The following is a 13385-nucleotide window of genomic DNA, read 5'->3' on the forward strand; positions in this document are numbered from 1 at the left end:
CATGTAACCTCTAGCGATCCCATCATTGAAGGCTTGCGTTAATATTTTAGCCAAATCTATGGCGCATGCATGATAAAAATCAGACGGGAGACCATCTTTCCCTGGAGACTTTTTTAGATTTAATTGTTTAATGGCATTAACAACCTCAGCCTCTTTTATTTCCTCACCTAAGCTCTTGGAAGGCGGGTCAACACTATTTTTTACATTCAAAAAGGTTTTCAGGAGTTTATTATCTATTTCAATTGAGTTGTACATGTTTGAACAAAGGATCCGAACAGCATCTCTGACGTCTTTAGGATTTTTCACTGTAGTTCCATTATCTGTTTTAATGGCTTCGATATATTGGGCTTCTTTCCTTTTATTAAATAGTGAAATTGCTTTTGTTTGATTTAGAAGTTCATCGGAAATTATTCCTGCTCGGACTTGAATGTTCAGTAAAAACTCACTATTTAAAGTTTCTATCTCTTTTTTCAAATCCTTTAAGTTGTTTTCCTCACTTTCATCTCTTGTATTTTTCAGTTTTAGGTTTATATATTGTGTCATAATTGTATTGTACTTCTCATTTTTTTCTTTATTAAAACATAGACATTTGTATTTAAGAAATTTTTTAATCTGAATCTTAAAAACTTCCCACAAATCACAATAATTGGTAGTGAGGATATCTAAAGTTTTAATCCTATTAATTTCTTCTTTTAATTCTACAATCAATAAAGGACTTTTCAAAATTTGTGTGTTTAATTTCCAATAGTTTCTTCTTTCTTCATTTTTAAGTCTAATGCCACATATAACTGTCAAGTGGTCCGACTCAACCAAGAGTTTTGTTGTATAAAATTTTGCCTCAAAATTATTATTAATATATATCCTGTCAATTCTAGTTTTACATGTTTTATCAAACCTTGTAAAGTCCACTTTCTCTGGATATAATGTCCTAAATATGTCGGTGAAATGCTGTTCATTCATTATAGATTTAAGGACACCACCTTCTCTCCTAATTTTACATATTTTGGAAGACATTTTATCATTATCATCTGTGATTGTATTAAAATCACCGCATACAATGGTATAGAAACCGACACACAGGAGCATTTTAAGCTTTTTAAAAAGCCGGATTTTACCAACAGTATCCTGTGCTGTGTATACATTTATTACTCTAATTTTTTTTGTGCAATAAAACACATCTATAAACATTAATCGACCAGGAATTATTTCACGGCTCTTAATTATTTTAAATTTATTGTTATAAAATAAGGTCGCAATACCATCAGCTTTACTTTCACCTATTGAAAAGACTGAAGGACCTTTGATCCATAAACTTTGGGCGTCCTGTACGTCTGCAAAACTGCTTAATCTGGTCTCTTGTATACATAAAATATCAACATGTTCTCCACTCAATATATTTAACTTTTTCACTTGATTAATTTTTGCCTGAATCCCTCTAACATTACATGTGGCAACAGTTAAATTTGAAAAAACCATAGAAATTAAGATAAGAATCTTCTCCGATAGATATTATTGCATGTCCATTAGTCCACATTTTCTCAACATTATCCACATCATTTAACCTTAATTCCTGCAGACATATATCACATTTCTTTTTAAATGATATAGGAATTGAAGTTAAAATCAAAGACATTATGTCAAAAAAAAGGGAAGAAAAGTAGGCGATATACATCATTCCTTAACCTTTTTTGCATTGTCAACATTTCCAGGAGAATTCCTCTTTCGCCTTTGGCGTTTATATGGATAGTCTAAAGTGTTTTTACCTTTCGCCAGCGTGGGAGTGTCCGCAGTGTCACCTGTGTTGTCGGCGATTGTCTGAGTTGTTCCACTTTCACCAGCTGGATGCGATGACTCCTCTCGGCCCTGTAGGCTTCCTGCAGGTGTAGAAATGATCTGGGTCGCTCCGGTCTCTCCCTCTGAGCACGTAGGCTCCTCTGGGGCTTGTGGACCTCCTTCAGGGGTTGAGCCGATCCGAGTCTCGCCGACTTCTACAGCTGATAGCGCAGGAAACTCCGATGCTTGCCGTCTCTCCACAGACGAAAGACTGGGCGGAGATGCTCCGCTGCTTCCAGCAGGTACTTCCGGTGTCTTCCGTCTCCCTTCCGGGATCAGAGATTCGGCGCTGCTCTCAGAGTCCTCGCTGTCTTCGCTGTCGCTGGTATCGGTGCTGCTTGAGTCACTCCCAGATGTCGAGTCGTCCTCACTTGTGTGTAGTTTATTTTCTTCCCAGTTGTTATCCTCTTTATCGTTTGTTTTGGTTTCTGTGTTATGTGCGTTTTGTGTTGCATTCTGGTCAATGTCTTTTTGATTTTTCGGCATTCTTAGTTTATAGCTGTAAGAATTTGGGCATTGAAAATATATATGCCCAGTTTCATTACATAAATTACATACTTGTGTATTTCTACAACTCTTTCCTTTGTGGCCAAAGCTTCCGCATTTCCAGCACTTTGTTTTCTCACAGTCCTTTGCCTGATGGTCGGAATCGTTACATATAAAACATCGCTTTGTTTGGCCGGGGTATGTAATCGTTCCATTGTATGGTCCCATGGAAATGGAATTTGGTATCTGGAATATACTTCCGTCGGGGTTTTTCTTGAGTTTTATTTTATATCTCCTGACTCCATACCATATCCCGAACTGGTCCAGTGGCTTGTCAACAGGGTTCAGTATCTCACCAAACCTTAAGAGGTATTGTTCTACATCCGAGTCAGCGATTCTCCCAGTACCACCCTTGCTTTTTTTTTTTTTTTTAATGAGTTTTATTGAAATTATACAAAATTCACAATCTTACACAAGTCATATTCAGAAAGAAAGGGAGAGAAAAAACTTACATAGTCAAAGTACAATTACACGCAAATATTGTCCCACACTGAAGAGTCTTTAAACCAAGATGTGCTGCTTTTAAGTCTTCTTAGCTCTTTTTGAATGTCCTTGAATACAACATCACTGGATATAAACGTTTGATTTATAGTCATTCTGGACCTTGTTTTCCAGAGTTTAGATTTAGTCAAACATATTATGAACCAAATGAAGTCATGCTGAGTCTTGCTATAATTTTCTTTAAAAATGCCATAGAAAATTGAGTTCATATTTATTTCTATATTGAGACCAATGATTTTTAATTTAGCCCATGTTTCTTTAGCGCGATAACACTCTAACAGGAAATGTTCGAGTGTTTCCTCTTCATTACAATTAGGCATCGGGCATTTACTGGTTTTTACAAAACAGCTCCATTTTACAACCGCTCTTACTGGGAGCCTTCTTACAGCGACTAACCAAGTTGTATCTCTCAGGTGTTCAGATAGGATTTTATTCTGTAAATTTTGGAGACATTCTTTGTTTTGGTCTTCCTCCAAATTTCTGAAAGCCACAGGGTTACAATAAACTCGATCAACAATTAAAAGATATATTTCTTTGCTCGAGTCTTTCACCCAATCGATGTTTAGATCTTTAAATTTGTCAGTGAAGTCGGAAAACATCAGTTTATAATACGGAATACCTTTCCTCGATGGACCTTTTTTAGATTTCCAGTTAGAGATGTTCCCTATCCATTCGGTTTGCCTGGCAATACCACTCGCGATGATTTTGCACACTGCTATTTTAGTTTTTAAGGATATATCGACAGCCCCAAGGCCTCCCAGTTCCCTTCTCTTAAAAAGGAGCTCACGTTTTGTAACCTCACGAGTCGTATCCCATATGAAATTACAGCATATTTTATGAAGTCTTTTTACCCAAACTTCTGTCGGAGGTAAGATGCATGATAAAAACAGTATTTTTGATAATAGAAAAGTTTTAATAATATTTATTCTAGTTTTATAACTTAGATTACATGATTTCCATTTATCAATTTCATCTTGTATTATTTCTTCTTTTTTTGACCAGTTATGGTCGACACAGCCATTATTATCTATATATATACCTAAAACCTTTAATTGCTGAACTTCTGGGACATCTATGGGAAATTTGTTTTTTTCATTTCCAATCCAGACACATTCCGTTTTAGCTTTATTTAAGGAGGCTCCAGAGACTTGCTCATACTCGCTAAAATATTCAAAGATGATGTCTAGTTCTTGTTTAGATTTCACAAATACAGTTATGTCATCAGCATAAGCAGAGATCACGACTCTGTTCTTTCCTATTTGAAGACCTTTAAGTCTATGATCATCTTGGATTTTTTGTACAAGTGGGTTTATAGATAAAATATATAGGGCTGCACTCAGAGGGCACCCTTGCTTTACACCCCGCATAACTTCAAATGGTTCAGTCAAAGAACCGTTAACATTTACTTCAACCGTCGATTTAACATAAAGGCATTTAATCATGTTTATGAAATTTTCAGGGAATTGATACAGTTTTAAAATCTCCCACAAATAGTCTCTTGAGATATAATCAAATGCTTTTCTTTGGTCCAAAGCCACAATGTAAAAACTGTCACCATTTTTATCAAAAACTAGTTCTCTTAATGTGTTCAAGTTGTCCCACATAAATCTTCCCTTTATTGCACATGTTTGTTGTTTAGCTATTATTACATCCAAATAGTCACTCATCCTGTTCATAATGGTCTTTGCAAAAATCTTATAATCGACATTCATTAGGGTGAGATGTCTCCAGTTGTTGATTTCACTCATTTCACCCTTTTTATACAACAAGGATAAAACGCCTTCATAGAACGAGTCATGCATGTAACCTCTAGCGATCCCATCATTGAAGGCTTGCGTTAATAATTTAGCCAAATCTATGGCGCATGCATGATAAAAATCAGACGGGAGACCATCTTTCCCTGGAGACTTTTTTAGATTTAATTGTTTAATGGCATCAACAACCTCAGCCTCTTTTATTTCCTCACCTAAGCTCTTGGAAGGCGGGTCAACACTATTTTTTACATTCAAAAAGGTTTTTAGGAGTTTATTATCTATTTCAATTGAGTTGTACATGTTTGAACAAAGGATCCGAACAGCATCTCTGACGTCTTTAGGATTTTTTACTATAGTTCCATTATCTGTTTTAATGGCTTCGATATATTGGGCTTCTTTCCTTTTATTAAATAGTGAAATTGCTTTTGTTTGATTTAGAAGTTCATCGGAAATTATTCCTGCTCGGACTTGAATGTTCAGTAAAAACTCATTATTTAAAGTTTCTATCTCTTTTTTCAAATCCTTTAAGTTGTTTTCCTCACTTTCATCTCTTGTATTTTTCAGTTTTAGGTTTATATATTGTGTCATAATTGTATTGTACTTCTCATTTTTTTCTTTATTAAAACATAGACATTTGTATTTAAGAAATTTTTTAATCTGGATCTTAAAAACTTCCCACAAGTCACAATAATTGGTCGTGAGGATATCTAAAGTTTTAATCCTATTAATTTCTTCCTTTAATTCTATAATCAATAAAGGACTTTTCAAGATTTGTGTGTTTAATTTCCAATAGTTTCTTCTTTCTTCATTTTTAAGTCTCATGCCACATATAACTGTCAAGTGGTCCGACTCAACCAAGAGTTTTGTTGTATAAAATTTTGCCTCAAAATTATTATTAATATATATCCTGTCAATTCTAGTTTTACATGTTTTATCAAACCTTGTAAAGTCCACTTTCTCTGGATATAATGTCCTAAATATGTCGGTGAAATGCTGTTCATTCATTATAGATTTAAGGACACCACCTTCTCTCCTAATTTTACATATTTTGGAAGACATTTTATCATTATCATCTGTGATTGTATTAAAATCACCGCATACAATGGTATAGAAACCGACGCACAGGAGCATTTTAAGCTTTTTAAAAAGCCGGATTTTACCAACAGTATCCTGTGCTGTGTATACATTTATTACTCTAATTTTTTTTGTGCAATAAAACACATCTATAAACATTAATCGACCAGGAATTATTTCACGACTCTTAATTATTTTAAATTTATTGTTATAAAATAAGGTCGCAATACCATCAGCTTTACTTTCGCCTATTGAAAAGATTGAAGGACCTTTGATCCATAGACTTTGAGCGTCCTGTACGTCTGCAAAACTGCTTAATCTGGTCTCTTGTATACATAAAATATCAACATGTTCTCCACTCAATATATTTAACTTTTTTACTTGATTAATTTTTGCCTGAATCCCTCTAACATTACATGTGGCAACAGTTAAATTTGAAAAAACCATAAAAATTAAGAGAAGGATCTTCTCCGATAGATATTATTGCGTGTCCATTAGTCCACATTTTCTCAACATTATCCACATCATTTAACCTTAATTCCTGCAGACATATATCACATTTCTTTTTAAATGATATAGGAATTGAAGTTAAAATCAAAGACATTGTGTCATAAAAAAGGGAAGAAAAGTAGGCGATATACATCATTCCTTAACCTTTTTTGCATTGTCAACATTTCCAGGAGAATTCCTCTTTCGCCTTTGGCGTTTATATGGATAGTCTAAAGTGTTTTTACCTTTCGCCAGCGTGGGAGTGTCCGCAGTGTCACCTGTGTTGTCGGCGATTGTCCGAGTTGTTCCACTTTCACCAGCTGGATGCGATGACTCCACTCGGCCCTGTAGGCTTCCTGCAGGTGTAGAAATGATCTGGGTCGCTCCGGTCTCTCCCTCTGAGCACGTAGGCTCCTCTGGGGCTTGTAGACCTCCTTCCGGGGTTGAGCCGATCCGAGTCTCGCCGACTTCTACAGCTGATAGCGCAGGAAACTCCGATGCTTGCCGTCTCTCCACAGACGAAAGACTGGGCGGAGATGCTCCGCTGCTTCCAGCAGGTACTTCCGGTGTCTTCCGTCTCCCTTCCGGGGTCAGAGATTCGGCGCTGCTCTCAGAGTCCTCGCTGTCTTCGCTGTCGCTGGTATCGGTGCTGCTTGAGTCACTCCCAGATGTCGAGTCGTCCTCACTTGTGTGTAGTTTATTTTCTTCCCAGTTGTTATCCTCTTTATCGTTTGTTTTGGTCTCTGTGTTATGTGCGTTTTGTGTTGCATTCTGGTCAATGTCTTTTTGATTTTTCGGCATTCTTAGTTTATAGCTGTAAGAATTTGGGCATTGAAAATATATATGCCCAGTTTCATTACATAAATTACATACTTGTGTATTTCTACAACTCTTTCCTTTGTGGCCAAAGCTTCCGCATTTCCAGCACTTTGTTTTCTCACAGTCCTTTGCCTGATGGTCGGAATCGTTACATATAAAACATCGCTTTGTTTGGCCGGGGTATGTAATCGTTCCATTGTATGGTCCCATGGAAATGGAGTTTGGTATCTGGAATATACTTCCGTCGGGGTTTTTCTTGAGTTTTATTTTATATCTCCTGACTCCATACCATATCCCGAACTGGTCCAGTGGCTTGTCAACAGGGTTCAGTATCTCACCAAACCTTAAGAGGTATTGTTCTACATCCGAGTCAGCGATTCTCCCAGTCCAAAACTTTACTACAATGCTCTTTATGTCTTGGGGAGCTGATGTAGTCATCTCCCAGTTTTTCCAGAATTCACTTCCTGTATTATTATTAAAAATTTGAGAAAATGTTTGAAGTGCCTGTTCTTTGGTAAAACATATTTCATACTCTTTTCTGTTAGGCATTGCAATAAAAGAGTATACATCTGTAGTCGATATCCATTGACTACTTAAAAGGTTTACTCCGACTTCAGACCTGTCTGGCGCTTCTCCTTCTCCACTGTAACGTAGTCTGACCCAGTGCCTCCCCGCCGACGGCGAGGAGGCCACACGGGGTGACATACCGAACCCCGGGTGGCGATAATTATCACCTTGTTAAAGGTGTTTTTGTTGTTGATGTCGTTAAAGTCTTTAGTTTCAAATTACGAACGAGGATACCACTTGCAAAAAGAGAGTATTAATTACCACCCTTGCCTCTGCCAGACATGATGCTGCTCCCGAAGTCAAGTCACTCAATAAAACTTCTCGCGCAGCGCCCACCTATTTATCCACACTCGACAGGACCTAGTTGAGAACAGGCGAGGAGGCGGGCCTAACGCCAACGGTCACACAATAGCTCTCTTTTTCTAAAACAAACACTAGGCACTGCTTTTCACCTGCTAACGTCTTCTTCTTCCCCATTCTCTCTCTCTCTAATCACTGGCCTTCTCTTTTCACATTTCCATTTTCACTATCTGTGTTACAGTCGATGTACACACTGTGTTTGAACCTAAATGTCATGCATCAACCAAAACTGCGCCTCCAGAATGACGGCTGAGCTTAAGATTGGCAAAATATGTCGCAGCAGTTGCATTCGTCAAATAAACTATGAGCAATTAAGTAGTGCCAATGAGATAATTACAGCAATGCGTAATGTCCAATAAGCTCAAAAAGAGTCGGACTCCTCGCACACTTTATTCTACTTGGCCAATCAAACACAATTATGAACTGGGATTCTGATAGTTGTGCGCCTTTAACTCACTGTGTAGAAAAATGAGGTCAGCTATATAGACAACAATTTTCATTACGTATTTAATTACTTCGATTGAGGTCATTATTAGAAGTAGTAGTAGTAATAGTAAAATACCTTCTGTTTTAGGCGGCGTGTGTTGTGCTGGATGGAACATGACTGCCCTCGTGTGGCCAAACTCGGGAACGGCAATTTCCCAAAAATTGCAGTATTCTCTTATTAAGCTTTTAATAGCGGTGTTTATAAGTCTATATTTGTATTATTTGGCAAATAGTGGGGTAAGAAGTAATAGATGCTATGAACATTCATGTTTCTCTCACCACTGGGGCAGAGGTGGCTTAGTGGTTAAGGCTCTGGTTTACTGATCAGAAGGTCAGGTCACCATATCATGACCCTGTGCTCTGACCCCAGCATCCTGACATGTTGGGGTATGTGAAGAAAACAATTTCACTGTGCTTTACTGCATATGTGACCAATAAAGACTCATTATGTAGACTTATAAATGACACTTTTAATTCTAAATCAGCTGCTAAACGATGTGCAGACTAAATTATGTGCAGATGTAAAAACAAAATGCTAAACACATTCTCTATTTGTGTGTGTGGTTTTTTGTACTGTATGTGTATTTCATCAGTGTTGCTATGAGCTTATTATTAATAATAATAATAATAATAATAATAATAATAATAATAATAATAATAACGCAACTCATCAGTGTTATTACTGTGCATTGTCTAGTTTTCACGTATCAAGGACAATACACGGAGCTTCTGAACTGTTTAACAGCATTATTATTATTATTATTATTATTATTATTATTATTATTATTATTATTATTATTATTATTACTATTAGTTGGCCAATTATTTTTTTGATTAATCGTATGGGGTGGAGCGAACTTTCAGTACCATTTGTTTTTGTTTATTTAATATAAAGTCCACAAACTGAGTGTAACAAATATAAACTTCACAGTAAAACTTTACACAACTGTTTGTACAAAACAGAAAAGAACCCAACACACACACACACACACACACACACACACACACACACACACACCAGAATATATATTATTAATTTAGGACTATAGTTTAATTCGGTGCTTTTTGTGCATCTATAAAAAAAAAAAAACTAATGCATAAATACTATATATATATATATATATATATATATATATATATATATATATATATATATATATATATATATATAGTCCTAAATGAATAATAAAAACTCACTTTCACTGCACCTTGTGGTTTCTGTTCCTCGGTGTCTTTAGACATTATTTTACTTTTGATCATAATGTTTGAATTAGACATTACAGATCTTACTCGCGCTACACTCTGTATCAGCGCGTCTACACCGCGCGTGACCAGCAACGCGGCCTCGTTACTAACATGTCACTTCCGACAGAATTTACACTGCAAGCGCGCAGGTACAGCATATAATGACAAACTTAAATTAAACTAAACCTTTTGAACAGCTTGCACCAGTTTCCCCTGCCCCTTACACACAGTGGAGCATTTTGGATATAAACATAAGTTCAATTCAATTCAATTTTATTTGTATAGTGCTTTTTACAATAGACATCGTCTCAAAGCAGCTTTACAGAAATATCAACACGGTATACAGATATTAAAGGTGCGAATTTATCCCAACTGAGCGAGTCACTGAGTGGCGACGGTGGCAAGGAAAAACTCCCTAAGATGTTTTAAGAGGAAGAATCCTTGAGAGGAACCCGACTCTGTTGTTACCCAGATGAGGATGGGTTCCTTCTGTTAGTGTGAAAAAGTTCATTATGGATGCATATGAAGTCTGTATGGCCTTAGGAGCAGCCGTAATCACACGAGTTGAAATTCATGTTAGATGCTCTGTTGTCATCGATAGCAAAGTAAGCAGGATAATTGTTAGTGTAAAGAAGATTGTACTGCTATTCCTCCTAAGGCCACATCGACTGGAGGGGAGAAGAGAACATATTTATTCATTCATTTATCTTACACAAAATTTTATTTTCATTAATAGTTTGTTTACGTACACACAGACACACACACACATGCACACGCACACGCACGCACGCACACACACACACACACACACACACACACACACACAGTCGGGGCCAAAAGTCTGAGAGCACTAGTGGAAAATGTTTCTATTTTGCATTTTTTTATTATTTAATTTTAGAATATTCATTCGAAATTGTATTATTGACTGCAACTTCAATAAAAAAATAAATAAAGTACAATCTTTAAAATATTTACAAGAGATTCAGAGTTTCTTAATGTTTACAGTTGCAGAATTTAAATATATATATATATATATATATATATATATATATATATATATATATATATATATATATATATATATATATATATATATCCAAAATATTAAACATTTACTTTCTTTGTTTTAAATATTAATAAATTCTAAAACCTATTTATTTCAAAATGTAAGAGAAAAAAAATCCAGATTTTCAATGTGGTCTCAGACATTGTTTGTGTGTGTGTGTGTGTGTGTGTGTGTGTGTGTGTGTGTGTGTGTGTGTTGGGTTCTTTTCTGTATTCTACTATACTGTATTCTTACCTTGCTGATGGGTCAGAATCGACTGCAATGAGAAAATGCATATCCCTGCGCAAAAAATATATATACATTATAGGAACATTTGATAGGTTGTGTTTTTAATCTTTAAAAGGTATTGCCTTTTTAAATGATGACAATTTACAAGTGATATTAAATCAATCATAGTGTACTGTAAAACGAGATTTTTTAAAATACTTGAAATCTGTTTGATACTTGAAATCAGAGTTTCTTACCTTCTTTGACATAGATCAGAAAGTCATTTCTTTGACCCTTTAAACTCTGAGCTGTCCACTTGGTGTATCACTAAATGGTTATTTAGTTTATTTAAAAGGCAAATGCACTTTGTGTTCTTCAAATGCAAATAAGTTTGACTCAAACGACAGTCTACAGAAAAGTTTAAAAAAAAACATGAAGCAAAAAGCTTCCATTTACATTTTATACATACATAAATATATACATATATAATATAGGTATAGGTTTTATCCAGCGAGATAACTGATTTATGAATCAATGTCTGATTCATAAAAACTGTTGTACAAATGTGTGACGCAAAAGCAAAAATGTCAGGCTAAAACTGATGTGACGGATCATCCAGCGTTCCCTTTAGTCATCTGATGATGCATTTATAATAGATTCTCCTTCAAACATTGTTAAATTGACTTTCAGAGTTAAGAAGTTTTCATTTTTGGCAATGAGACACAGAATCATTACTGTGACAAAACATTAATAACTTCTCCATCTGAACTGTTAAAATGTGCAGATTCATTGTATTTCAATATGAAACTGTTCTCAAAAAATAGTAGACACCAGGATAATATTCATTAATAATAGCACCTAATATTCATTAGCAGCTCTAATCTGAATTTAGAGCTGTCCGAGCTGCTGCTGCAGTAAATGATTCAACATCACACCGTGATCTTAACTTCCTGTTAGCTTCAGCTGGAATAAACACAGATACGCCATGTGCGTGCAGTCTGCAGCGAGTCTTGGCTTGTCTAGGCTCAGTACTTCTCATCGCGGTGCTCCTCCATCTCCATACCGGAGTGTATTTCTTTAAGTGGATGCCGTGGCCCCGTGGAACTCGTCCGGGCAGAGAGCAGGGCTAATTTCTCTCACGTGCTTCCTGCTTTCTGCTTCCAGTGCCTCTGACTTTTGAGATGAGACAATGTGGTCCATCCGGCACTGGAAAATCCTTCTTTTTTTCACAAACTGAGTGAATTAGGAGTTTGAGAAACTCCTAATTCACTCAGTTTGTTTATAGCACCAGGTTTTCCACCATCTGGTGGCTTTCAGCCAATCAGAACATCTTATTCAGCAGGTGTACCAACCTAGCCAGTTGAGTAAAATGGTCAATTCTTGCTGCTGGACTCAGACATCATGACCCCCACTGTATCAACAAACACTAAGGCTACATTTTACTGCAGCTCATGGATGGTTTTCCTGCCCAAGTGGAGAGAAGAGAAGATTGCACACAAGACGTGTTCATTGACCATGTCGGCAAACCGCTTTAATTAGCACGGCATCTATCACACATCAACCATCAGACCAAACAACTTAGTCAGGCTGAGTAACGAATGCACAGTGGCTCCTGCAAGACAGAAGATCAGAAAGTAGGAGACACTGCTGACGGTACAGATGCTAGAGAGGAGGAAAAGCTGTGAAAGTGTGTTTGAGAGCCAGACTGAGACTCCACTGACATCAGCTCCCAGACTTCTACCTCTTTGGCTTTCTCTTGGATCGCGGATATTGATTGAAATTCCTTGATTTCGAAAGCTTTTACTGAAGTTCCTCAGGCATCAGACATTCCTGCTTCATGTTGATGCTCCTCATTCATTTTATTTTTACTTATTTTTGCCATTCACTTCTGGATTTTTATTTTTTCTGATTTAGTTTCCCCTTCAGACTTTCCCCAGGCTATATCCCCAGGGATATTCCTCAGGCTTGAAAAGATCTTCATCAACTTTCTACTCTTGAGAGGCTCTTCCTCAACTTCTTCAGACTTGAGAGACTCTTCTTCAGCTTTGTAGCAATCTTCCTCACCTTCCTTGGTTTTGAGAGACTCTTCCTTTTCTTCCCCAGGCTTGAAAGGTTCTTCTTGAACTTCCTCAGTTTTGAGAACCAGTTCCTCCAGTTCCTTATTTTTTAAACCTCTCCTTCAACTTCTTCAGACCTGAGAAACTTCCTTTCAGTTCAACTTCTTAAGTCTTGAGAAACTCTTCCTCACCTTCTTTGTGTCACGTATTGTGACGGAGCAGAGATAGGACGGATGCAAGTGCAGGATGAACAGTTGTTTATTTGAAAGAGTGACAGGCAGACAAATCCAAAACGTGATCCAAAACGTAATCCGCAAACATGCAAGAGGTCAGGCGATTGGCAAACAGGCATACACTGGGCAAGGCTGGAATCTAGGTCAT

This window comes from Ictalurus punctatus, unplaced genomic scaffold (assembly GCF_001660625.3).
Source record: "Ictalurus punctatus breed USDA103 unplaced genomic scaffold, Coco_2.0 Super-Scaffold_100046, whole genome shotgun sequence".
NCBI lineage: Eukaryota > Metazoa > Chordata > Actinopteri > Siluriformes > Ictaluridae > Ictalurus > Ictalurus punctatus.